We start from the raw sequence: 26882 nt of genomic DNA on the forward strand, positions 1-26882 counted from the left end.
TAGCCACACTTACAAAAAGAAAGAGAAAGAAAACTCAAATTACTACAATTCGGAATGAACAAGGAAATATCACAACAGACACCATTGATATACAAAACATAATAAGAAGCTATTTTGAAAATATATACTCCAACAAAGTAGAAAATATCAAAGACATTGACAAATTTTTAGAGACATATGATCTTCCCAAACTGAATCCCGAAGACATACACAATCTAAACAGACCAATTTCAAGCACTGAAATAGAAGAAGTCATCAAAAACCTATGAATGGAAAAGAGGGGTGGGAGGGGTGGGGGGATGGGAAAAATAACAGAATGAATCAAACAACATTACCCTATGTAAATTTATGATTACACAAATAGTATGCCTTTACTCCATGTACAAAAAAGGAAACAACATGTATCCCATTTGTTTACAATAAAAAAAAAAAAGCCTACGAACCAGGACCAGATGGATTCTCAGCCGAATTCCACAAGACCTTTAAAGAAGAACTGATACCAATACTCCTCAACGTATTTCAGGAAATAGAAAAGGAGGGAATACTTCCAAATTCATTCTTTGAGGCTAGTATCACTCTGATAACAAAACCAGAAAAAGACACATCAAGGAAAGAAAACTTTAGACCAATATCCCTGATGAACATAGATGTAAAAATCCTTAATAAAATACTGGCAAATCATATAGAAAAATATATTAAAAGATAGTGCACCACGATCAAGTGGGGTTTATCCCAGGGATGCAAGGTTGGTTCAACATCCAGAAATCAATAAATGTAATTCATCACATCAATTGACTTAAGAAGTTAAGAATCACATAATTATTTCAATAGATGCTGAGAAAGCATTTATAAAATACAGTACCCCTTCATGCTTAAACACTAGAAAAAATAGAAATAGCAGGAAAGTACCTCAACGTTGTAAAAGTTATCTAGGCTAAGCCCACAGCCAACATCATTCTTAATGGAGAAAAACTGAAATCATTCCCTCTAAACACTGGAACAAGACAGAGATGCCCACTTTCACCACTTCTTTTCAACATCATCCTTGAAACACTTACCAGAGCAATTACAACAAAGAAATCAAAGGGATGCGAATAGGAAAAGAAGAACTAAAGCTGTCACTATTTGCTGATGACATGATCCTATCTTTAGAAGATCCAAAAAACTCCACTAGAAAACTTCTAAACTAATAAATGAATTCAGCAAAGTAGAAGGATATAAAATCAATACATGTAAATCCAATGCATTTCTATTCATAAGTGATGAATCCTCTGAAAGAGAAATTAGAAAAACCACTCCATTCACAGTAGCCTCAAAAAAAAAAAATACTTCGGAATTAATCTAACAAAAGAGGTGAAAAACCTCTACAATGAAAACTACAGTACATTAAAGAAAGAAATTGAAGAAAACATTCAAAGATGGGAAGATCTCCCATGTTCTTGGATAGGCAGAATTAACATTGTCAAAAAGGCCATTCTACCAAAGGTGCTATATAGATTCAATGCAATTCCATTTAAAATCCCCAAGGACATTCCTCATAGAAATAGAGAAAGCAATCATGAACTTCATCTGGAAGAACAAGAGACCTCGAATAGCCAAAACAATCGTGAGTAGACAAAATGAAACAGGAGGTATCACAATACCACACATTAAACTATACTACAGAGCAATAGTAACAAAAACAGCATGGGATTGGCACCAAAATAGACAGGCAGATCAATGGTACAGAAGAGAAGTCACAGAGACAAAAACACATAAATATTGTCACCTCATACTAGACAAAGGGGCCAAAAATATACAATGGAGTAAAGATAGCCTGTTCAACAAATGGTACTGGCAAAATTGGAAATCCATATGCAATAAAATTAAATTAAACCTCTATCCCTCACCTTGCACAAAACTCAACTTGAAATGGATCAAGGACATAAGAATTAGAGCAGAGACCCTGCACCTAATAGAAGATAAAATAGGCCTGAATATTCATCATGTTGGTTTAGGATCAGACTTCCTCAACAAGACTCCCAAAGCACAAGAAATCAAAGCAAGAATCAATAAATGACTCAATAAAGACTCAAACTAAAAAACTTTTATTCATCAAAGGATACAATCAAGAATGTGAAGAAAGAGCCTACAGAGTGGGAGAAAAATCTTTCCCACATGCACTTCAGATAGAGCACTTATCTCCAAAATTTATAAAGAACTTACAAAACTTTACACCAAAAATACAAAGAACCCAATCAATAAATGGGCCAAGGAACTGGACAGATGCTTTATAGAAGAAGACATACAGGCAATTAATGAATATATGAAAAAGAGTTCAACATCTCTACTAATTAGAGAAATGCAAATTTAAACAACTCTAAGATTTCATCTTACTCCAATTAGAATGGCTATTATCCAGAACACAAAAAAATAATGGATGTTGGTGTGGATGTGGGGAAAAAGGCACACTTTAACATTGCTGGTGGAGTTGCAAATTGGTGCAACCACTCTAGAAAGCAGTATGGAGAATCCTCAGAAAACTTGGAACGGACCGACTTTTTGACCCAGTTATGCCACTCCTCAGTTTACACCCAAAGGACCTAAAATCAGCAAACTACAGTAACACAGCCACATCAATGTTTATAGCAGCTCAGTTCACAATAGCTAGATTTTGGAACCAACTTAGATGCCTTTCAATAGATGAATGGAAAAAGAAACTGTGGTATATATATACAATAGAATACTATTCAGCCATGAAGAACAATAATATTATGGTATTTGCAAATAAATGGATGGAATTAGAAAATATTATGCTAAGTGAAATAAGGCAATTCCAAAAAACCAAAGACTGAATGTTTTCCCAGATAAGTGGAGAATGACACATAATGGGGGTTGGGGGTTGGGGGTTGGGGAATGAGAGAAGAATTGGGAAACTTTAGAATATGTAGAAGGAAATGAGAGGGAGGAGGGTATGAAAAATGATGGAATGAGACAGACATCATTACCCTATGTACATGTGTGATTACACAAAATGTATGAATCTACATGTGTGCAACCACAGAAATGAAATGATGTACCCCATTTGTGTACAATGAATCAAAATGCAGTCTGCAAAAAACTTAAAAGCTAAAAAAAAAAAAAATTAAAAAGAGAAAAAAAAAAAAAAACCAAGAAATCAGAACTCCCCAACACAAAAGCTAAAAAAAATAAATAAATAAATAAAAAATTAGAACACCCCAACACAAAAGAGGCATGGTCTTACTGCAGTAACTACCACCAACCCTTCCACGTCTCAGAGGAAGCCATCCTTCTCAAAATGTTTCATCAACCATTCCAAGATTGTGAGATTGTGTGTGTGTGTGTGTGTGTTTGTGTGTCAGGAGAGGGCAGTATTTTTGTGTCCTACCTTTCTGATTCAGTCCTTAAGTATGCATATCGGTCTCAGAGGTGCAATTGCTGCATTGTCAGTCTGTTTAACATTTTAGAAAAGCTTTATGATATGTGCACTGTAGATAGTTATAATACTCCCAATTTGTTAATGGAGGATGAGAACATAGAATCAAATACAATGGATATTTTTAGAAAAATTAATAAATAATGCATAGAAAGTGGAATAAAAAAGAATATCAATAATTCACTCCAATTCAATTCAGTTTTGGTCACTCAATGAGACAGCCCCAAAATCCATTTTTCGTTTTCAGTGCTTTTGGTGGTGGAAGATGTCTTTTTTAAAAATGTATTCATGGTTTGATAATGTACTGCATGTATACAATGTGTAATGATCAAATTAGGGTAAGTAGTATTTTCATCACCTTAGTTTTTTCTTTGAACTTCTCTCTTTTGGTCATTTATAAGATATATAATAAATTTAGTAACTAAAGTTCTCCTAGTATACTGAAAACCATTAGGAATTATTGCCACTATCTAACTATATTTTGTTGTCCCTTATCCAAAAATGATGAAAGATACTAAATCTTATTTGGAAATAGCCTAAGATATGTGCTGTTCAAAACAAAGATCTCATGCCACATATTTAAATTTAAATTGGATAAAAATTAAATTGAAAATTTTAATAAATTTAAAATAAACACTGTATTGGGAAGCAGAGATATAGAACATTTGTATCCTTCAGAAAGTTCTATGGACAGGACTAAGACTAGTAATTAGCAAATCACAACCCATCCAAATCCCGTCTATAATCTGTTCACAGATAGCCTTTTATCTAGTAATTTTTAAAAGGAAAAATAAATGTATTCTATGACAGAGATTATAAAAATCACTGTCCATAAATATTGGAACACACCTTTTTCACTCATTTATGTATGATCTAAGAGAGTTTTTGTGTAACTATGGCAGAGACAACAAGTGATAAGGGAGACTTTATTGCCTAAAAAACTAAAATATTTACTATCTGGCACATTTCAGAAGAAGTTTGCCAACTTTATCTTAGACAATTATGTTCATGTCACTGACAGACTCAATCTTTGAGAGCAGAACTTCTTTTCATAATTCATATGGGGATCATTAGAATATGCTATGCAGTGTTGCAACTTCCTTCATTGGATTGTACCATGCAGAAAAAAGCTCATTTCCTTGGTCTGTGGACCTTCTATACTCAACAGAAACCAGGAATAACAGGATTCTTGCTTGTATTCTTTACTGAAAACAGAATGAAGTGAAACATCTAACCATTGTATGAAATCTCTCATCATCACGTCAAGGCCCAACACCTCTCAGGAAATTCATCAATTTCCTCTTCTCCAAAAAGTAAAATAGTACTTCTAGCCATACTAAAATCATAGTTCTTTCTCTACCTTGAAAACTCAACTTTTAGTACTATCATTTGTAATTTCATTAATAATATGTTGTACTTTAAGTGAAATGGAAGAGCTAGGAGCATACTGACCTGAAAGTCTAAATGAATATAGGAACTTAATGTTAGTTGGACTCATTGGAAAGCTGCTGAGATAAAAACCTGTGCACAGCTGGTGGAACGTCAGAGGTTGACTGCAGTCAATTTTCAATGGTGTTAGTCAATAACTCTGAGTCAGGGTAGGAAGTGTTATGGCATTCTGACTACCTAGTAGGGGAGGGAAGAATTCTTTCTGGAAGAAGAAGAATATCATTTGAAACTGCAGTTTTTCTATATAACTGTACTTAGGCAAATATTATTAGGCATTCCAAATACAAATCTGAGAGGCCACAAAAAAAAAAAAGAGTGGGAGGAGAGAAAAGCAAGAAAAATAATAGTCACAAAGTAGGAAATACGATCTCCTTTATTTTATGAGACCAGCATTACAGTGACAGAAATATGACAGAGTTCAAGAACAAAAATTGGAGAGTATTCTGTCAAAATGTGAATAAAATTGCTGGGGAGTGATATTGGCCAAATTAGTGTTATATTGTGCAGGCACTTATATTTGACAACAAATCTCATTCTCATTAATAGGTACAAGAGTAATGCACCAATAAAAAATGTAGGAAGAGGAAAAAAGTCCTTAACAAGCTGCAGAAGATCAAGTTATGCTGTGTGTCTAAACTTACAATATGCATATTTAGTGGAGAAAGAGACCAAAATATATCACCATCAATGTATGATCAATGGATGCAGAGAATCCATTTCATAAATGTGTACCTTAGTGGCAAACAGAATGATACATAATAAGAAAACATCAAAAACAAACAAGAAAAAGGAAACATCCCTCATCTGATCAAGAATATCTTCCAAAAGGTACATAAAACACTATACTCAGTAGTGTGATGTAAAACTTTCACCTCCTGCTAGAGTAAAACAAAATAAAAGCATGCTCAACACACCACTTGTATTCAACACTGTGCTGAATTTCCCAACCAATGCAATAATGTAAGAAACAAAAAGTAAGGTCACGATCATTGGAAAATAATAAATAAAACCAATACTAACCAGATAGCAGGGTAATGTACATAAGAAATTCCAAATGAATCTAAACACAAATTATCAGTGATTAATAAAGTTAATAAGAATTCTAGCTATAAAGTCATTAAAATAAAACTGTGACATATGTCCATATGCCAAGAGCAACAAAATGGAAAAGGCATTATTTAAATTGTACAATTTACTATGCCTTCTGAATTATTCATATTTCTAAATAAAGATCTATTTTGGTTTCTTTTTTTTTTTAATTAGACATGATTTTGTGGGATTCATTATGCCCTGATTTTGTGGGATTCATTATTTTGGTTTCTTGATATATACAATTGTGGAAAATTTCTTCCTGGTAAGGAAGTTTAAGATGGATCTCTGTTGTGATGTTTCCTTGTTCATTCCGAATTTTAGTAATTTGAGTTTTCTCCCTCTTTCTCTTTGTTAGTGTGGCTAAGGGTTTATCAATTTTGTTTATTTTTTCAAAGAACCAACTATTTTGTTAATTTTTCCAATTGTTTCTTTTGTTTCGATTTCGTTGATTTCAGCTCTGATTTTAACTATTTCCTGTCTTCTACTACTTTTGGTATTGGTCTGCTCTTCTTTTTCTAGGGCTTTGAGCTGTAGTGTTAAGTCGTTTATTTGTTGATTTCTACTTCTTTTGCTGAATGCGCCCCGTGAAATAAACCTTCCTCTAAGTACTGCTTTCATAGTCCCAGAGATTTTGATATGATGTGTCTTTGTTCTCGTTTACTTCTAAGAATTTTTTTATTTCCCTCCTGATGTCTTCTGTTATCCATTCATCACATAATAGTGTAATATTTAATCTCCAGGTATTGGAGAAGTTTCTGTTTTTTATTCTGTCACTTATTTCTAATTTCAATCCATTATGATCTGATAGAGTACAAGGTAGTATCTCTATCTTCTTGTATTTGCTAACAGTAGCTTTGTGGCATAAAATATGGTCTATTTTAGAGAAGGATCCATGTGCTGCTGAGAAGAAAGTGTATTCGTTCTTTGTTGAATGGTATATTCTATATATGTTGGTTAAGTCTAAATTGTTGATTGTGTTATTGAGATCTATGGTTTCTTTATTCAATTTTTGTTTGGAAGATCTATCCAGTGGTGAGAGAGGTGTGTGATCTCGCTGATAAGCGGATGAGGACATATAATGGGGGGTGGGAGGGGTTAGCATTAGGGTTAGGGTTAGGTTTAGGGTTAGGGATAAGGAGTGTGGTAAGAATGAAGGAAAGAAGGACTGTATAGAGGGAAAAGAGGGGTGGGAGGAGTGGGGAGAAAGGGAAAAAAATAATGGAATCAAACATCATTGCCCTATGTAAACGTATGATTACACAAATGGTATGCCTTGACTCCATGTACAAATAGAGAAACAACATGTATCCCATTTGTATACAATAATAATAAAAATAAAAAAGAAGCAAAGCCAAAAAAAAAAAAAAAAGGAGGCTCATGTTGGTGAACAGTTAGTTGTTTATATTTTTCACTATTTCAAACAATAGACAAGGCTGCAGTGGAAATGCTAAAAAAAAAAAAAAAAAAATGATGGATCTCTACTCCATGCAAAATACAAACCCCAAAGAAATGTGCACCCACATCCCTCACATCCCTCATATCCCTCACATATTAGCATTCAAATTATTAAACAGTTAATTAATTATGCTGAAAAATATCCCAGGAGAATGTTCTAGGAAATTAACAAACTGATTCCAAAATTTGGAGAGGGTAGAAAAACAATCTCGAAGGAGTAGAACAAATATATAACATTCACACTGCTGGATATGAGGAATAGTTGGAAGCTTCATGACCTAGAGTGGTCCAGCATGAGTCCATCAAGGTGCTACATGGATGAGTATTGTACTTCTCTCATTTAGTGTTGGCAGAGGATTGGGCCCATTCTGCTAATCTGGGGACTTCACTGTGGGAAAAACAATCTTACTTGGGAATGGAGTGGTTTCTGAATTTAATGTCACAGGTCACTGCATGGGGCAGAATGCTTGGGAGGAGGTCTATGTATCTGGATCTCATGCAGGACAGCCTCTGTATAAGGCATACTGCTCTTGTCCTGCATGCAGGGGCTTTTGGTGTCAGCAAATCACATGGTCAATCTCTTCCTGTACTTTATCTGATAAGATAGATAACTAATGGAAAATATAAAAATAATACATTTCTTAAAATAATTCTGAGTTATATGAAGCATTGAGGTTGTATCCAAAAGGTATTAGACTTATATGCAAATAATACTTCTGGACATATAAGCAGATCACCTTGATACTATCTGTAACTATCTATATCTATTTATCAATATTTATCAACAAATATTGATAGACATATATAATTACATACATATATTCTGAGTCATATACATTTATGACTCTCCTATAATCTAGATATTAAAATGTATGTACAAACTTGTATAAGCCTAACATACCAGCATATATATCAAATATAGTTAAATGACAAAATGTTTTATAATATCAAGTTAACATTAACACAAAATTAAAGAATTATCATTGCAGAAGAAAACAGGAATAAACATTATTTATATCAAAATAATATGATATTATAAAATTAATTTCCACTGGATTTATATACATGCATATCTGTCTCTGTATGTGTGTGGTTTTTGTGTAAGTGTGGGTGTGGTTTTAGTGGGACCGTTTTCAATCTCTCATTCCTTAAAAGTAGCCTTTTAGAATCATTCTAGAAGTCTTATGAATTACTCATGTTTCTAAATAATACTCTATTTTGGTTTCTTGATTTATACAATTGTAGAAAATTTCTAATGGCTTCCCAGTAAGGAAGATTAAGATTGATCTCTACTCCATCTAATATACAAACTCAAAGAAATAGGCACCCACATCCCTCACATACTTCCCCTCTCTACTGCTATATATTTGGATCACAATTTTTGATTGTATCAATGTACTCTGTTTACACGATTATGAACACATAACTAATGTTCACTCTGTAAGTGTATGCTTCATTCATTGCATTTGTTTAACCTACATTTGAACAACTTATACCAGTTCCTAATTTTCTAGTTGCTTATTTATATTGTAAACAAATGCTTAGGTTGATGTTTCAAACTCCTAGTGATAATATTCTAAATTTTAAACTTCAAATACTCTCTTCTATTTTTCTTATCTTTTATTACACCTGATTTATCTTCTTACTATGGACAATTGGTTGTTTCCTAGGCCTGGGGAAGAACCTTTCCTTAAACTCCTCTCCTTATACATGGTTCTACTGATTCCTGGGACTTGGGACTGCCTCTTCCTTGATTTCAAATATTTGGATGGAGCATATCCTCTAGTAACTTTCTGTGAAAGTGAAAAGAGGAATAAATTATGTAGCAAACATGGATCTTAAAACATATTCCATTTTGTTGATTTTTTAGTTTTGTTGTTCTTTTGAGTGTGTCTGTTTATTGGTTGTTTGTTTGGTTGGTTGGTTTGGGTGGGGGTATTTGTTTCTGTATTTTGTTTCCTCTTGTTTGTCCTGGGAATTGATCCAGAGACCCTCTAACTCTGAGCCACCACCACAGATCTTTTGTTTTATTTTGAGACAGGCTTGCCTAGCTAGCCTTGAATTTGCCTAAACTTCGTGTTTCAACCTCCCAATAGCTGGGAGCATAGGTTTGTGTCAGGACAACTGGCTCTTACATTTTCCATTAACATACAAAACAACAGTTGCTCTTTAAAACTCTGATGCCCTCCTGATTCATAATGCTTTATATAAGACTATGTTTATTTCCAAAAGTTTATGTGATTTTTAACTTTACTTTGATGTTCTAAAATTGATTACAGAACTCTTAGCTTCAGTTTACCTAGAGAATAAACCTCTCTTCCTAAGAGAGAAAAACACTTAAGTGCTCAAAGGAGTTCTAGAGGGCACCTGTACATTCATTCTGCTCTCTGTGCTTCAGAAATTTGTTCAAGGTTTGTTGGCTGTTTCCTCTACTCCTCTTCTCCCACTTCCAAAGGAGTAATTTTCATTTGTGACTAACTTATAGTAGTATTTATGGGGTCCTTAAGTAGGAAAAGATGGTGTTTCTTCTATTCTGCTATGCATTACTGAAATACTTTAAAGGTACATTTATAGATAGAGATGTTCATGAAAGATAAAATTAATGGAAACATATTTCTAGAATAACAAAATTCTTTTAAGCATGTCTTCTAAGTAGCAACACTTAAAAAGTTTAGTCTTCTAATATTTTAGCAAACTTCTCAGACTGTAGTCATATGCCTGCAGTGTCATTAATTTTCTAAAGTTAATATTGATGCTCCAATAAACAGTTTTGATTTCCCTATCTAGAATGAAAGCATGAAATTTTGAGAATAAGGAAGATTTCCACAGAATCTTGCAAGAACACACCTAATATTCCAAGTGTTTTTTTCCTTCCAAAGACCAATGTGCAGTCTTATGCCAACTGATGCTGGCTGTTGCATGCTGCAAATCACTTCCAAGAGGAATCCAGACATAACCAGAGCTCCACTGCTTTGCTACTGCCCATGCTGTCCTTCACTTCTCTCAGTCACTGTGACCTACTCTGCCATGTTCTCTTATTTTTATACCTTTATTAAATTTGGACATATTATAAAGGGAGGCACAGAAATTTCAATAAAGTCTTTCCTCAATACAAAAAAGATAAAGGACGCTAGCAGTCTCTTGCCAAAATCATGTTGTAAAATTCACCCTGCTCACCATCAGCAGTCATACCTTGAGACCTCTGGGTACTTCAGCAGGAGCAGGAGTCCATATCTCAGAGTGGTGTTTGTTGTCTCTGTTCCAGCTCCAAACAGGTCATTCACAACATTTACTAAGGCTGCAATGGTAAATTCAGAATGTGGGTTGCCCTTTTCCTAGGCATAATGCAATGCACATATTTCACAAATGATATAGTATTTAATTATAATAATTTGTAAAGAAATCAAATAGTTATAAAGGTAAGTGAACAGAGAAACAAAAGAACACAATAATATAAAAGAGTCTATGTGGTATGTTAGACTACAAATTAATTGACCAAATGTCCATTTTTCTACCCTCTTACACCTAGTTGTTTCTCATCCTTTTTGCAAATAGGAAGGACATACAATGTATTTCTAATTAATAAAACACAAACAAAAGTCTGTTGGTGCCACTTCTCTTTTCTGCTTTCTACATAATGTGTAGACACAAAATGTAGGTAAGAAAGAAATGGTTTTGAGATTGCAAGATTTAAGCATGAAGATAAAAACTAGAATATTAAGTACAATGTTTTAGTTCATTTTCTGTTGCTGTAAAAGACTACCAGAAACTGGGTGATTTATATAGAATAGAGGTTTATTTTGTCCCAGCACCTGTCACCACTGTTACATTGCAAAACAACTTTCAACATGAGTTTTGGAGGGGACAAACAAAATGCAACTGTAACATGAAGGAAAATGAAGGTACCTGAGTCTCTGATATTTCTGGCCTATTGTACTAACTCTAATCTGACCCACCACAAGTCTTCCTTTATGTAAGATAAATAAACCCAGTATTTAAACTCTCATAATTGAGTCTTCTCTTACTTGTAGATAAAGGTGATCACAATTTTTAGATATAGATAAATTAGGATTATATCACGGGAGATAAAATAACTTAAATCAAGCTACCAACATGCATACTATAAATGGATAAATTGTATGGTATGTAAATTACACATCAATGAAGTTTTTTTAAAGGAAAAAAAAGAATATGCAGTTTTCTTCTTCTGATGAAGAATTTACTTGGACTTAGGATTTCCCACACATTCATTCGGAACTGAAAACTATGCAAAAGCTAATATGGCAACACAGTGTAAAATACATTAAACAACAAAAAAAAAAAAAGTGGAAGGAATTTTAACAACAGAATGTATTCCAGATGTGAGGTGGCTTAGGAAGAAAGTACAAAAATGAATTCACCCAGAAATTCAGCCTGCTCTTAGGATACCAATTGAACAAGATACAACAAACATGAAGACAGAGTTAAGAGCTTAACTGTTCATGTAGAATTAAGGAGAGAGTAGGGATGACACAGAATCTGAGAACAAGAGACTGACTCAATAGAGCTCTCACACATTGGAAATTTAGAAATAGAAAGCACATGATAAGATCAACTAATGTTGATTTAGGACTAGGGTATTATTTGACACAGACTTGACATCAATAAGGGCTAATTTTAAATAATGAACATGGGCGATAAGAAAACATAGAAAAACCCTAACACATAATTTACATATAAAATATGCAATTTCATAACTAATCCAAAGGACAGAATTAATTTTCCAGGGCTTATGTAATATCCAGGTGGACTAGAGGATGTTCAATAACATGAATTTCAAAGAATACCCAAATAGGAACATATTCTACAACATGGAGAAAAACATTTAGTACAGTTAAAATGGAAGTACTGAAAATAAGGAAAATGGAAGACCAGAGGAACCCACAATATTATAGCAATTCTCGAGCATGAATTAAACATCAGTTCTACAGAAAAAAACTCAGACAGGAAGACTATGGGAGATTTTCAAAGTGCTAGCAGACAGGTGACTACCAGAAACATCAGGTTCTACATCAGAAAGGAATTAATAAAAACAACACACACGAGTAGCATCCAGTGAGTGCTGGCTCAGTGGGGAAGGGGAAGCTTCCCTTCCATGAGACACATGAATCTGTCCTACCAAGTTTAAGAAAAACAGACATCATTGTCCAACACAGTCACATTGTGAAAAAAAATAAGTCAGATGACATGATCCTATTCTTAGAAGTACCCACCCCCGCCACCAAAAGAAAAAAAAAATAAGACTGGTAGAACTGATTTTAAAAAATCATGACTATAGCAGGATACAAGATCAATATACAAAAATCAATAGATATTCTGTATTCTAAAAAAGAAATCTGAGAAAAATTTAAGGAAAAAATTCCATTCAAAATAGCCTCAAAACCTCAAAATGACTAAGAATAAATCTAACCAAGGAAGTGCAGATCTCTACACTGAAAATCATAGAATGCTAAAGAAAGAAAATAAAGACAACCATAGAAGATGGAAAAACCACCCATGTTTTTGGACACACAGAATAAATGTTATTAAAATAGTGATATTACCAAAAATGACCTACAGATTTAATGCAATCCTGATCAAGATACAAAATATATTCTTCACATAACTAGGAAAATCAGTCTTAGAATTTATATGGAGAAACAAAATACCCAGAATATCCTAAGCAATATTGAGTGATTAGAATAATTCTGGAAGCATCATAAAGCCTCATCTAAAATTATAGTTTAGAGTGATAGTAATGAAAAAAACATAATATTGGCAGAGAAAGAAACATGAAAACTAATCATACAGAATAAAAGACACAGACAAGTTCATGCAGATGCAGTCATCTGGTACTTGACAAAGCCGCCAAAAACATATGTTGGAAAAAAATACTATTTTTAACAAAGGATGCTGAGAAAACTGAATATTCATATGCAGAATAATGGAACTCGATTACTGTGATTCACCCTCCATAAACGTAAACTAAAGTGAGTCCATGACATAGGCATTCTATCAGAAACTCTTAAACTCCTGGAAGAAAACAGGGTCAGGATTCTAACATATTGTTACAGGTACCAACTTCCTGAATAAGATATCGAAAGCTCAAGAAACAAAACCAAGAATCAATAAGTGGAATGGCTTCAAATTTTCTTCATAGCAAAGAAAGCAAGGGTATGAAGAGCCTACATATTTGGAGAAAATCTATTTCAGGTATTGTTCTGACAGGGGATTAATATTGAGATTTTATAAAGATCTAACAAAAAAAAATCCTTAACACCAAACAAACATAACATAATCAGGAAATGAACAAAAAAAATAAACAGACATTTCTCAAAAAAAGAAATGTAAATTCACAAATATATAAAAAAAATCCAGAATTTCTGGTCATCAGGGAAATGCAAATCAAAGTCATACTGAAATATCACCACACTCTGTTAGCATGTCAACCATCAAGAATACAAAGAACAATAATTGCTTTGGAGGATATTAGGGAAAAGGTACACTCATACATTCTCGGGGGGAATGAAAATTCATAAAACCACTTTGGAAAGCAGTGCACAGCTCTGCAAATACCAGGAATGGAAACACCACATGTCCCAACTCTTCCACTCTTTAGAATTTACCCCAAAAGAACTAAAATTAGTAACTGTAGTGATACATGCTCACCTGTGCTTACAGCAGTGCAGTTCACAATTACTAAGTGATGGAAACAACCTTGATGTCCCTCAATAGAAAAATGGATAAAAAAATGTTGATAAATATAGACAATAAAGTTTCATACTATCATAAAGAAGAATGAAATTGTGTCACTTGCTGGTCTATGGATGAAACTGGAGAACATCAAGGTAAAAAATGTCCAGACTCAGAAAGGTAAAAGCTCAATGTATTTGCTTATATGTCAAGTAGAGGAAGGGAATCAAGAGGGAGAAAGAAGGGAGGGCGTGGAGCACAAAATTTACCAAATTAAGCATACATGCAGGACTCATTGTTGTATGTTCACACATGGACATAGTTATATATATGTATGTGTAAATATATATATATATGTATACACATATATATAAAAATATGTGTATACATATATATATGTATATATCCATCATCCTCTGTGGAAATAGTTAAAATAGGGAAACCATGACAGCTTTAAAAAATCAGTTTGAACTTTTAAGTGTTAAACTACAAATCCCTGCAATTTAACTTTGTCTTTCATATTCCACTATTTTTTTTCTCTTTTTCCTCCTTTCTTCACTTTATACATTTCACTGTTTCTTTTTACACTTGCTTTTAGAATAACCAAGACCAATTAGCTTCTTAGACTTTATTCATTTGGTTGGTGACTGTCTACACTGTGAAAAATTTGGGCACATGGAGGGCAGTAAAACAGAATGGGGAAGAACAAACTTACTCATAGGAGATTCTGAAATTGAAAACCTGAAAGGGGAAAAGACCTCTATTTCAAAACCCTAAGAAAGGAAAAAAAAAAAAATTTCATTAAGGCAGATATTGCATCAACTTCTTTATTCTGTTTCCTAGTGTCTGCCCAAATTTGGTATTTTGTGAGAATTAGCTCTAATTTTATGTATTTTGTCAATTAACTGAATCATCTCAATTTATATTTTCTTCTCTTTGGTATTCATTTCCTTCCCAAGTTCTTCATCTTTATATTAACCTCATTTTAACTTGAATCTCCATTTCCTCCACCACACTCTTTCTTTCATTTTTCCTTTTTCCTTTTACTTTATTTTTAATTTACTCACTTCATCCCTAGTTCCAATGAAATTTATTATACTACTATCAATACTTAATCTTCTCAACCTATTATAAACCCATATTCTTTGGTCAATAGAGGGGTAGTGATCAGTAATAGTAACTTCTGTAATCATTATGCTAATTATGGTTTGCTCCTTAATTACCATTGTATGAGTGGTTATTCTCTCCTACAAAGGGATACCCAAGAGTTAAATTAAAACTTTTAAATTCTAATTCGATGTGCTGAAGCTAATGTATCAGGTCTTATTATAAGGAGATAACTATTTACAATGGGCCCTACTATAAAACAGGAAGAGGAATTCATCTCAACAGATAGCGTGAGCAAACAGGCCAAGAGGACATCTACAGTAATATATAACTTACCAATAACTGAATCCACAGATTTAGATGGAGATAAACTGTCAAAGAATTAAAAATTTAATGATTAAAATGAACAATGAACCAGACAAAGGTCTAAGTGATGAACGAGGAGAGAAAATATGAAAAGTGAAAAAACATTTCAAAAAAAAGAGAGATTTTGAAAAAAGAATATTCCACACCTATGGAGTGAGAGACGCTCCAGATAGGACACATTCAGAACACCCCCAAAAAAAGATCAAAAAAGAACCTCTCCAGGACACATCACACTTAAATACTTATCATACAGAAAAGAAGAATTTTAAAAGCCTCAAGAGATAATATTATATCACACTTAGAAGTATTCAAGGCAGAATTACTTCTGATCTCTTAACTGAGACTCTAAAAGGACAAGTTGGAATGGTGTATTCCAAGACTTGAAAAGAAAACAATTGCCAATCAAGATGACCATATCAGGAAAAACTAGCTTTCATAACTGAAGAGGAATAAAAAGATTTTCCATGTGAGAAGAAACTAAAAGAATTCATCATACTAAGTCATCAATACCAAATAAATAAATAAATAAAAGAAATGCTATACACAGAAGTTAAAAACAAACTTTAAAAGCAGGAAATAGATAAATCTAATGAAAAGACTAGACCAGCAAATGAGAAACAGGAAGTATTTAAACATTGTAGACAAATCAAAATGAAAGTAACTATTAAATGCATTTCTATAATAACTGTTATGGTTTAAAAAAGAGGTGTCCTTCACAAAAGTTTACATGTAAGAAAGGGCAAGAATTCTCAGACATAAAATGACTATATTATGAGAGTTGTAGCCTAGTCTTTAAATTAACCCATTGATATAGTTTACATGGGCAGTAAAGGTTTGCAAGTAGGGTGTGGTTGCATGAAGTAGGTCACTAGGGGGTGTGTCTTTGGATTATATTAAGTCTTTGGTGAGTGGAGCTCTCTCTCTGCTTCCTGATCATCATGTACTGAACTGCTTTCCTCCAACATGCCCTTCTGCCATAATGTTTCGCCTCACCTTGGGGCCCAGAGCTGTGGTCAGCTAACCATAGACTGAACCTCTGAAACCATGAGCCAAAATAAAATTTTCCTCCTCTTGGTTGTTCTTCCCAGGTCTATGGGCACAAAAACAAAAAAGTTGCTAAAAGAGAAATTGGGGAATGGGGATATAGTTCAGTTGATAGAATGCAGGCCTTGCAAACAAAAAGCCCTGGGTTCCATTCCCAGGACCCCAGGAAAAAAAAAAAAAAGAAAAACCAACTAATCTGGCAGAAGAAATTTCAAGGAAATATAGCCTGCTGTGTCATGAGTATTGCTAGTGAACTTTGGCCAAGTTTACTGTGATAATTAGAAGCAGAAATAAAAGCAAAAAGATTTGTTTAGCCTGAAACGTCCAAATAAAACTGGGGCTACAGAATTTTTGGTTTTTAAAAAGATCATAGTCACTAAATAGATACTAAGTACTCTCAAAAGTTGGAAAGATGGCTTGTGGACCTCAAAGGAACTGGCAATGTCACACCCACCTCAGGTTTAAGGGTTTAAAAGTAAAAATGAGTTTGAGAAGCCACCTTGGGAGTACCCTGCCTTCACAAGGGCTTAGGAAGGTATTTCTATGTGCAGAGTGATGCAGGCAGAGGGACTGCTGCAGCCATGGTCCCTGGAGGCCTGGTTATTGCCCCAGATGGTGGCAAATCTTGGTGTCAACCATGTGGTGCTGGTACTCCAATAATGCAAGATGCTAGAATTAGAAGGACATAGATGCTTTTGCCAAGATTTCAAAGGAGATCTGGGAGGCCAGACTAAGTGGAACTGGGTCAGATTCTGTGCAGACAGCCCCTGAAAGGGCAATGCACGAAAATGTGAGCAGGAAGCGGAAGCTGTTGTGGAAACCCCTGAGCTTAAGAAATGCTAATAACATGAAACATTTGCCAAGAAAAGCTATAGGAATTGAGTATGGATTAACTGGACAGTAACTGTAGGCCAGTTAGGTGTGGCTGGAGAAGTAGGTCATTGGGAGTTGTCTTTGGGATTTATATTTTGTCCTTGGTGAGCAGAGCTCTCCTTTCTGGTTTCCATGTTCTGAGCTGGTTTCCTCCACTATGCTCTTCTGTCAAGATGGTCTGCCACATGTAACACCCAGAGCTATGGAGTCAACCAACCATGGAATGACCCTCTAAATCCTGAGCCAACATAAGCAGTTCCTCTTCTATCTTGTTCTTGTCAGGACTTTTGATCACAGAATCAAAAAAGCTGACTAAAAGTGATGAGTGTAAATGGTCTCAACTCTTACATTCAAAGTCATATACTGGCAGAATGGATTTAAAAATAGGACCCAACTATATACTACTTTCAAAAGTTTCATCTTATATGCAAAGGCATACATAGGTTAAAAGTGAAAGGATGGAAAAAGATATTTAATGAAAATAGAGAACCAAAACAAGCAGGAGTAGGTATTCTAAAATAAACAAAGCTGGCTTCAAGAGGAGGGGAAAAAAGTCAATTCATACTGATAGGAAACAATTCACACAAAGGTAGTGATAATGTGGTAATGTGATAGTGTTTATACCCCAAATATAAGTGCATGTAATTACATAAGGCAGATACTACTCAACTTAAAGATTCAAATAAGCCACATTGCAATACTGGGTAATTTCAACATACCTCTCTCCCCATGAAACAGGTCATCTAGACTTCGAATCACTAAGGAATTTTCAGACCTAAAAGTATTATTAATTAAGTGGGCTTAGCAGACATGTATAGAATATTTCACCTAATAGCAACTAAATTCAGATTCTCAGTTGACCATGGAACTGTCTCCAAATTGACCATATTTTAGGACACTAAGTCTAAAATAGTCTTAGAAAATATTCTTCTTAAGTCCCTATAATCCCTTGCATCTATCCTATCAGATCATAATGGAATGAAATTAGAAATCAACAGCAAAAAAATAACCATAGAAAGTATATAAGGACCTAGAGATTATATAATTATTACCTAATTATATAATACACTTTTGAATAATGAATAGAACATTGAGAAAATTAGGAGAGAAATTTAAAATTCCTAGACTCAAAAAATGATAGAGATGCAAAACACCAGAATCTCAGAAACACTAGGAAGGCAGTTCTAACACAAGAGTATATAAACTCTGAATGAATACATTAAAAAATCAAAAAGATTCTAAATACCCTAAGAATGTATCTCCAGGGCTTAGACAATTCAGAACAATGCAATCCCAAATAGTGTAGAAAGAAGGAAATAACATGCAAGCTAAAATTAATGAGAGAATAAAAAAGTACAACAGATCAATAAAACAAAGACTTGGTTCTTTAACAAGATTAAACAATAATAAAAATTAGCCAAATTAAGAAAAACAGAAAAGACACAAATTAATAAAATTAGAAATGAAAAAGGAGTTACTGGAGACATCTCTGAAATCCAGAGACTTATTATGGACTACCTTGAAAATTCCTATTACTGTAAACCCAGAGGCTTGGAAGCTGAGGTAGAAGGATGTGGAATTCAAAGTCAGTCTCTGAAAAAGGCAGGTGCTAAGCAACTCAGTGAGACCCTGTCTCTAAATAAAATACAAAAATAGTGCTGGGGAATATGACAAGATGCCCCTGAGTTCAATTCCTGGTACCAAAAGAACAACAACAACAACAAAAAAAAAAACAAAAACAAAAACAAAAACAAAAACACCTACTATTCCAATAAATAAGAAAATTCTAGAAGTAATAGGCCAATTTATATCTAGATACTACCTACAAAACTTGAACCAAGAAGTCTTAGAAAACTTAATCATAGCAATTGTAAACAATAAGGCAGAGGCAGTGATAAAAAGACTTTCAGAAAAGAAAAAAAAAAATTCCAGGACCAGATGGGTTTCCAGCTGAGTTCAATCAGATCTTTAAATAAGAATGAGTGCAGTTCTTTTTCATATTATTCCATGAAATAGAAAGTGTGCATGTATCAGAGGGTAACTCCCAATTCATTTCATGAAGCCAGTCACCCTGAACCTCAAAACAGACTAGGACACATCCTGGAAAGAAAACTAGAAACCAATAACCCTGATGAACAGAATGGCAAAAATTCTTAATAAAGTGTTGGAAAATCATGTTTGTAAGCACAGTAAGATTGTACATCTAGAAAGAACAAATAAAATAATTGTACATGATGATCAAGTTCGTTTCGTTCCAAGGATGACTATAGGGATGATTCCAAATTCACAAATCAATAAACAAAATTAATCACATAAAAAGAATCAAGGAATAATAATCACATGGTAATCTCAATAGATGTAGTGAAAAGCCTGAGGTAAAATCTAGCACCTATTCATGCTAAAAATGCCAAAGAAAGCAAGGCTAGAAAGAACTTTCCTAAACATCTTAAAGGTTGTAAATAACAAACGCCAAATCAAAATATAGAAAGTAGGAAAAAACTGAAAACCTTTTTTCTCTGTCCTCAGGAAAATAACATTGATGTCTATTGTCACTACTTTAACTCAAAAAAGTATTTGATATTTTAGTCAGAGCAATTAGGCAAGAGAAGGAAACAAATGTGATACAAATAGGAAAGAAAGAAGGAAACATGTGATACAAATAGGAAAGAAAGAAGCCAAATTACCACTGTTTGCAAATGACAAGATTTTGTATTTGAAAAACCCCAAAAACTTCACCAGAAGACTTTCAGGGTTTTCAGAAAACAAGTTCAGAAAAGTAACAGGGTAAAGATCAAAATATAAAAATCAATACCTTTTATGTACATCAATAATGAGTCCACTGAAAAACAAATCAGGAATATAATTTCATTCACAACAGCCTAAAAAGAAACAAAAAAATTCAAATTCCAATATCCTAGGAATGAATGTAATTAAGGAGGAGAAAAATCTCTATGATTAAAACAATAGAACTGAAGAAGAAACTGAAGAAGAACTTAGAAGAAAGGAAGACTCCCCATGTTCTGAAATAGGCAGAATTAATATTACCAAAATGACCATATTACCAAAGCAAGCTATAGATTGAATGAAATCCCAAACAAGATAACAATGCCATTCTTCACTGAAATGGATGAAAAAGTCCTAAAATTCATTTGGAAAAATAAAAGGCCCAGAATAGCTTAAGCAATATGGAGCCATAAGAGCAATACCAGAGGCATCATAGTACCTAAGCTCAAATTATACTACAGTGCTCTGGCAACAAATAACTACATGGTTCTGTCATGTAGACTAATGGAAAAAAAAATAAAGATAAACCCAAGTGGATACAGTATTTCCTTGACAAAGGTGCCAGACACATACATTAGATAAAACAAGCTTTTTGTTCTGTTTTTTTAACAAGTGGTGCTGAGAAAACTGGATATCCATATGTCAATGAATGAAGATAGATTCTTCTCTCCATCCATTTCATGGGTCAAGTCAAAATGGACCAAAGAGCTAAGAATTAGACCAGAAATACTGCAATTGCTGGAGAATAACAGAAAGTCAACTATTAACTAATAAGAATAGGCATTGACTTCAACAATAAGACTTCTAAAACACAAGAAATAAAATAAAAAATTAACAAATGGGATAGCATTAAAGGAAATATTTAAGAATATCAAGAGACAACCTACAAAATGGGAGAGAAAATTTTGCTAGCTACTCTTGTGACAGAGGATTAATATCCAGAATCCACAAAGAACTCAAAAACCTTAACACCAAAACCCACAAATAACCCAACTAAAAAGTGAACAAATGAACTAAACACACACTTCTCAAGGAAGGAATAAAAATTGTCAACAAGTATATGAAATATTAGTCAACAATGTTAGCAAGTAGGGAAATTCAAATTAAAACAATACTGAGATTTCATCTGACTCAAATTAAAATGGCAGTCATCAAGAACACAAACAGTAATTAATGCCGAAGATGATATAGAGGAGAAAATAATACTTTTACACTGTTGGTGGGGTTGAAAATAAGTACAATAACCATGGAAATCATTATAAAGGTTCCTCAAATACTAGGAATGGAACCACCATATGACCCAACTATACTACTCCTCAGTAATTATTCTAAAGAACTAAATAAGGAAAAGAAGGTTGGGATACATGAAAACCAGTGGTTAATCAGTGGAGATAAAGGGGATCAGGGAAAATGAAGAGGTGAGAGAAAGGGGAAATACTGGACAATAATATTGACTGAATGGCATTATTATAGTGTGTGCATGTATGAATAAGTATCAACAGTCGAACCATTATGTACAGCTATAATGCAGCAATAAAAATATATGGAAAAAGGAAAACAAAGGAGAATATATGTTGGAAAGGATCTGAAAAAAAGGAACACTTTTACACTTTTGGTAGGATTGGAAATTAGTACAACCATTATGAAAATTAGTATGAAGATTCCTTAAAATAGTAAAAATGGAATAAAAAATGACAGTTATTTCACACATTATTTATCTAAAAGAATTAAAGTCACATATTGTAGCAATACATGCATGCCCATTTATAGCAGTACAGTTCACAATAGCCAAGTTATGAAACCCACCTAGGTATCCTCCTACAGATGGATGGGTAAAGATATTGTGGTAACACAATGAAGTTTTACTCAGAATTAAAGGATAAATGTCATCTCCAAGGAAACAGAACATAATGCTAAGTGAGATAAGCCAGATTCAGAAAATCAGAGAAGAGGAACTAAAGACACCTCATCAAAATGGAAAAAAGATCAGGACAGAAGAGAAAGGGAATGAAGAAGGGAGAAAAAGAAGGAAAGGGATACTATAAGGGAAAGAAACTGACAAATTTGTGCTACGTGCATGTATGAAGGTAGCAGTATAAATCCCACTCTAACAGATAATTCTAATGTATCAATAAAAACCTTTTTATAAAGATGGCAGTAAGGAGCAATGACCCAAAGATGGTGAAGTAGGAAGTTCCAGGTGTCACTCATATCCAGAGAAATTACTATTGACCTAGTATGAACTTTCAAAAACAAATTTTGGAACTCTGGAGTCTAGCTGAAAACTAGATTCTCCAGGGAAATATTTGATAAAGTTCTGAAAAATCTCAGTATCTCACATACCAGCTCTATTCCCTATACAGCAGCACCCATTGCAGGCAGCTGTGAGGACTGATTCTACAGTCCTATTGCATCTTGTTGGTTTCACAATGGGCAACAGGGATTATGTCCTACAAATATCCCCTTTGTATGCTGTGATCTCTTGATCTTGATCATTGAGAAGCCATTACACAGGCTAGTCATTTGACACATTCCCATTCTCCCACACATTGAGTACAATCACTTCAGTTTGAATTTCCTGGCTGCAATTTTATATTTTGCAGCTTGTTTATGATTATTTCCTTTTCAACTGAGGTAGAAATTTTGTCTTTCCTCAGGAAGATTATTAGTATCTATAGAACAGGATCCATGCATTCTAACTATTTAATAATTCAATTTTAATTCTTCAATGATAATTCATGTAAATCTTTAAAGAAAAGATGTGCTTGAAATGCCTGTCAAGAATGTCTTTCCTGACTACTTAACTATTATGAGTAACCATAGAATTAATAAATCAAACACAAAGTGTAGATGCAATCAGATAACAGAGCTGTGGTTCACATTCTACCTCTTCCATTTTAATCAGGAAGCAGTCAATAAAGTCCCAAGGATTGTTTATATCAAGGGATTCTTGTTCTTTTATTTTCTCCAAATAATACTGTTTCATATCAGCAAAATTCTTAAGATACTTCTTATGACTCCTTGGAAAATAATCAGTAAGGGAGGAAAATTGTGGCAAACTTACAAAACAAAAATACTTATTAACTAGAAACAGGTAATATGGACATATAAGTATTATACCTAGCTATCTTAGCAACAATAGTTTTAAAAATAATTTAAAAATTGGTGTCCACCTTGAGGGAGAAATTTTTACTGTAGATATTTTAAAATTCTCAATCTTATAGAAAGGTTTGAGGTAGAGGACTATGATCAGGAGATTATACTCATTATCTTTAGAGATAAGAATAAGTGTATATAAATTCTCCCTTATCAAACCAATGTTTCCCTGCAATCTGGAAATACAGATTGGTATGGATTACCATGATTGATGCTTTGAAGATGAGAAGATAATTTAAAGAATTTTGGGTAACCAGAGACAGAGTACCATGCTTGGTCACTGAGAATTATGCTCAGTGGAGTAGAGGGAAGGGAACAGTGTGAGGGAGGAGGAGAGGAAAAGGGGAAGTGGAGGGGACTGAATTAGAATATATTATATCCCATGATATTGTAATTTTGTCAAATGAATCTTATTTCTATGTATAATTAAAAAGAACTAATAAAAATTTTTAAAAATATAAAAAAGGAAAGAGCATAATGCTATTCTCTGCTTTTCCTTATGTGACGCTGTCCGATAAATATAGAATAATTGTTGTAGAATGGGGGAGATTTTGAAAATACCATGAAATGCAATGGAAGAAGTAACTGTGAACAAGCAAAGTTAGGAGCCAATTTACTTGAATGAAGAATGCAGAATCTGCTAGCTAAGCATAGGATAAAACTGTTTTTTTTGTGGCCTTACACACAGAAATGCAATAATTTCATTAGCCTAACCCTACTACCTTGTCAGGTGAGATGCCACCTGAAGCATTGTAATGGTTTAGATGAAAATTGTCCCTAAGGGCTCATTGTTAAAAAATGCAAGAGGTTTTAGAAGTGAAATCATTGAGTTATGAGAGCCTTAACCTAATCAGAGCAGTAGTCCACAGATAGGGATTAACTTGGTGGTAACTCTAGGAATGTAAGTTGTGTCTAGAGAAGGTCGGTCACTAGTGGTGTATCTTTGTTGTATATATTTTGTCCATGGTGAGTGGGGTCTCTGTGCTTCCTGGTCCAATGTCCTGAGCTGCTTTTCCCTACCACACCTTCCTGCTATTAAGTTCTGCTCAACTCAGGACCCAAAGAATGGGACCAGTCATCTATGGAATGATACCTCTACAACTGGTAGCTCCAAAGGAACATTTCCTCCTCTAGATTGTTCTTTTCAGGTTTTTTGGTCATAGCTGTGAAAAAGCTGACTAAAACAATCATAAAAAAATCTCTACCTGTTCAGGGTGGTTATAGAATTTATGATCCCATTCTCCCTCCTTAATATCTTTAATGAAAATATTTCTATTGTGTGTGTGTATGTCAAGCATTGATTATTATTTTTTATTTTTACTGGTACTTTTTAGTTATACATGATAATAGACTTGACATAATTACAGCAGCATGGAATAAAATTTATTCTGATTAATTCCCCTGGATCCCTCCACATCCTCCCTTCCCTTAACCACTGTTCCCTTCAGTCTACCCTCATAATCATTCTGTTCTTTACTCATAGATTTGTTTTTTTATGGATTAGTGTCTTGTGTATGTACATGACAGTGAGATTCATGGTATTTTATATGTGTACATGTGAATGCTAGGACAGATTCAGTCCATTGTCTTTCCCTATCCCTTCCCTCCTCTCCTTCATTCATTCCCCTTTGTCTACTCAACAGATCATTCTTCTAATATTTTTTAATCTACCTGATCTTATTTTGGATTAACTTCTGCATAGTAGAGAAACAATTCAACAATTGACTTTGGGACTGGTTTATTTCGCTTAGCCTTATAGTCTTCAGATTCATCCTTTTACTGGAAAATGCTACAAATCTTTTCTCTTTAAGACTGAGTAGTATATAAAACATATACCATTGTTTTCCCATTCATCTGCTGAAGGGCACCTAGGTTGGCTCCATAGCTTAGTTATTGTGAATTGTGTTGCTATAAACATTGATGTGGCTGCATCACTGTAGTATGCTGATTTTTCGTCCTTTTGGCATAAGACAAAGAGTGAGATAGCTGGCTGCTTCCATTACAACTTTCCTAAGAAATCTCCTTATTGCAAATCCATATATTTGTTGATCATTCACATGTCTTCCTTCAAGAACTGTCTATTTAGTTCCTTTGCCATTCATTGAATGGTTTGTATGTTTTTTTTTTTTTGGGGGGGGTGTTAAATTTTATGAGTTCTTTTTATATCATGTATATTGTTTCCCTTCTGAAGAGCAGATAGCAAGGATTTTCTCTCATTGTGTAGGCTCTGTCTTCACACTTTTGATTAATTTCTTTGCTGTGAAGAACCTTTTTAACTTTTATTAATTTTTTATTTTCTTCCTTGCACTTTAGGAGTCTTGTTAAGGAAGCTAATTCCTTAACAGCTGATATGTTGGAGTGTGGGTCTACATTTTCTTCTAGCAAGTGCAGGTATTCTGGTCTAATTCCTTGGTCTTTGATCCTCTTCGAGTTGAGTTTTGTGCAGGGTGAGGGATAGGGGTTCAATTTCATCACATATTGATTTGCAGTTTCTCCAGCACCATTTGTTTAAAAGGTTTTCTTTTCTCCAACATCTGATTTTGGAACATTTGTCAAATATTACATAACTGTTTTCCTGCCATGTAAAGTGATGAAATTTCTAACTGGTGATTAAATTGCAGCCCTTTTCAGTGATAAATCCTCCACGGGGGCCTGGATGTGCAGTGAGTTCCATGAACTTGCTCAAAAGCAGTAACCAAATACTTTATAAAGATTAGCTTTGGGGGTTACTGGGTAAAGCACTGGCCAGAGAGCCAATGGGCTTTGATATCATCTCTTATGTGGGCATTCATTTTCCTGTGCATAAAGTAAAATAAAGGACTCAGTCATATTTCCTTGATACTCACTTCATGATGCCCAACTCTGGGCTAGACTTTGTTGTCCAGATTCAGTTCACTTCTTGGACAAGTAGAAGGCTGAAGCATTCTTAAACAAAATATCACTAATTTTCAAGTACCTTTGAAAAGATCAATTTACAAACACCTGCTCAGGTAAATGTTACCATTGATTATGATTATATGTTTGGAGTGGGTCATAGAGGTACATTACAACGACAAGCTCAGTTGCCGATAGTCACCATGGCCCAGAATTGAACCTTAGTTTGTATAACGTGGGGGAGGATCCCAGACACTTGGGATCTTTCCAAGTCCTTTGCTGTAATTTGACAAGCCTCAGGAGAGTTTTTCATTTATTTTTTTTAACCAATTGATTAAAGCTATTGAAAGATAAGTAGACAATTTGGAGGCTGCCAATATTCTGACCAAACAACTGGTTTATGAAAATGCCAACCAAGATTGTAAGGAAATCATGAAATCTATTTACCATAAAGTGAAAACTACACTTTCTGATTCGATTTGGAACTAAAACTCATAAAGCAGCTTTATTGGCCACTGATTTAAAGCCCCTCAAT

At 34.0% G+C, this 26882-nt stretch overlaps 1 pseudogene; it reads right to left on the reverse strand.

The window, feature by feature from the left end:
• Nucleotides 1-7837: 7837 nt before the first annotated feature.
• On the reverse strand, nt 7838-26324 carry LOC124985779 (cytochrome P450 2C42-like; annotated as a pseudogene).
• Nucleotides 26325-26882: the final 558 nt, after the last annotated feature.

Source organism: Sciurus carolinensis, chromosome 5 (genome assembly GCF_902686445.1).
Source record: "Sciurus carolinensis chromosome 5, mSciCar1.2, whole genome shotgun sequence".
In the NCBI taxonomy this organism is placed as follows: Eukaryota; Metazoa; Chordata; class Mammalia; order Rodentia; family Sciuridae; genus Sciurus; species Sciurus carolinensis.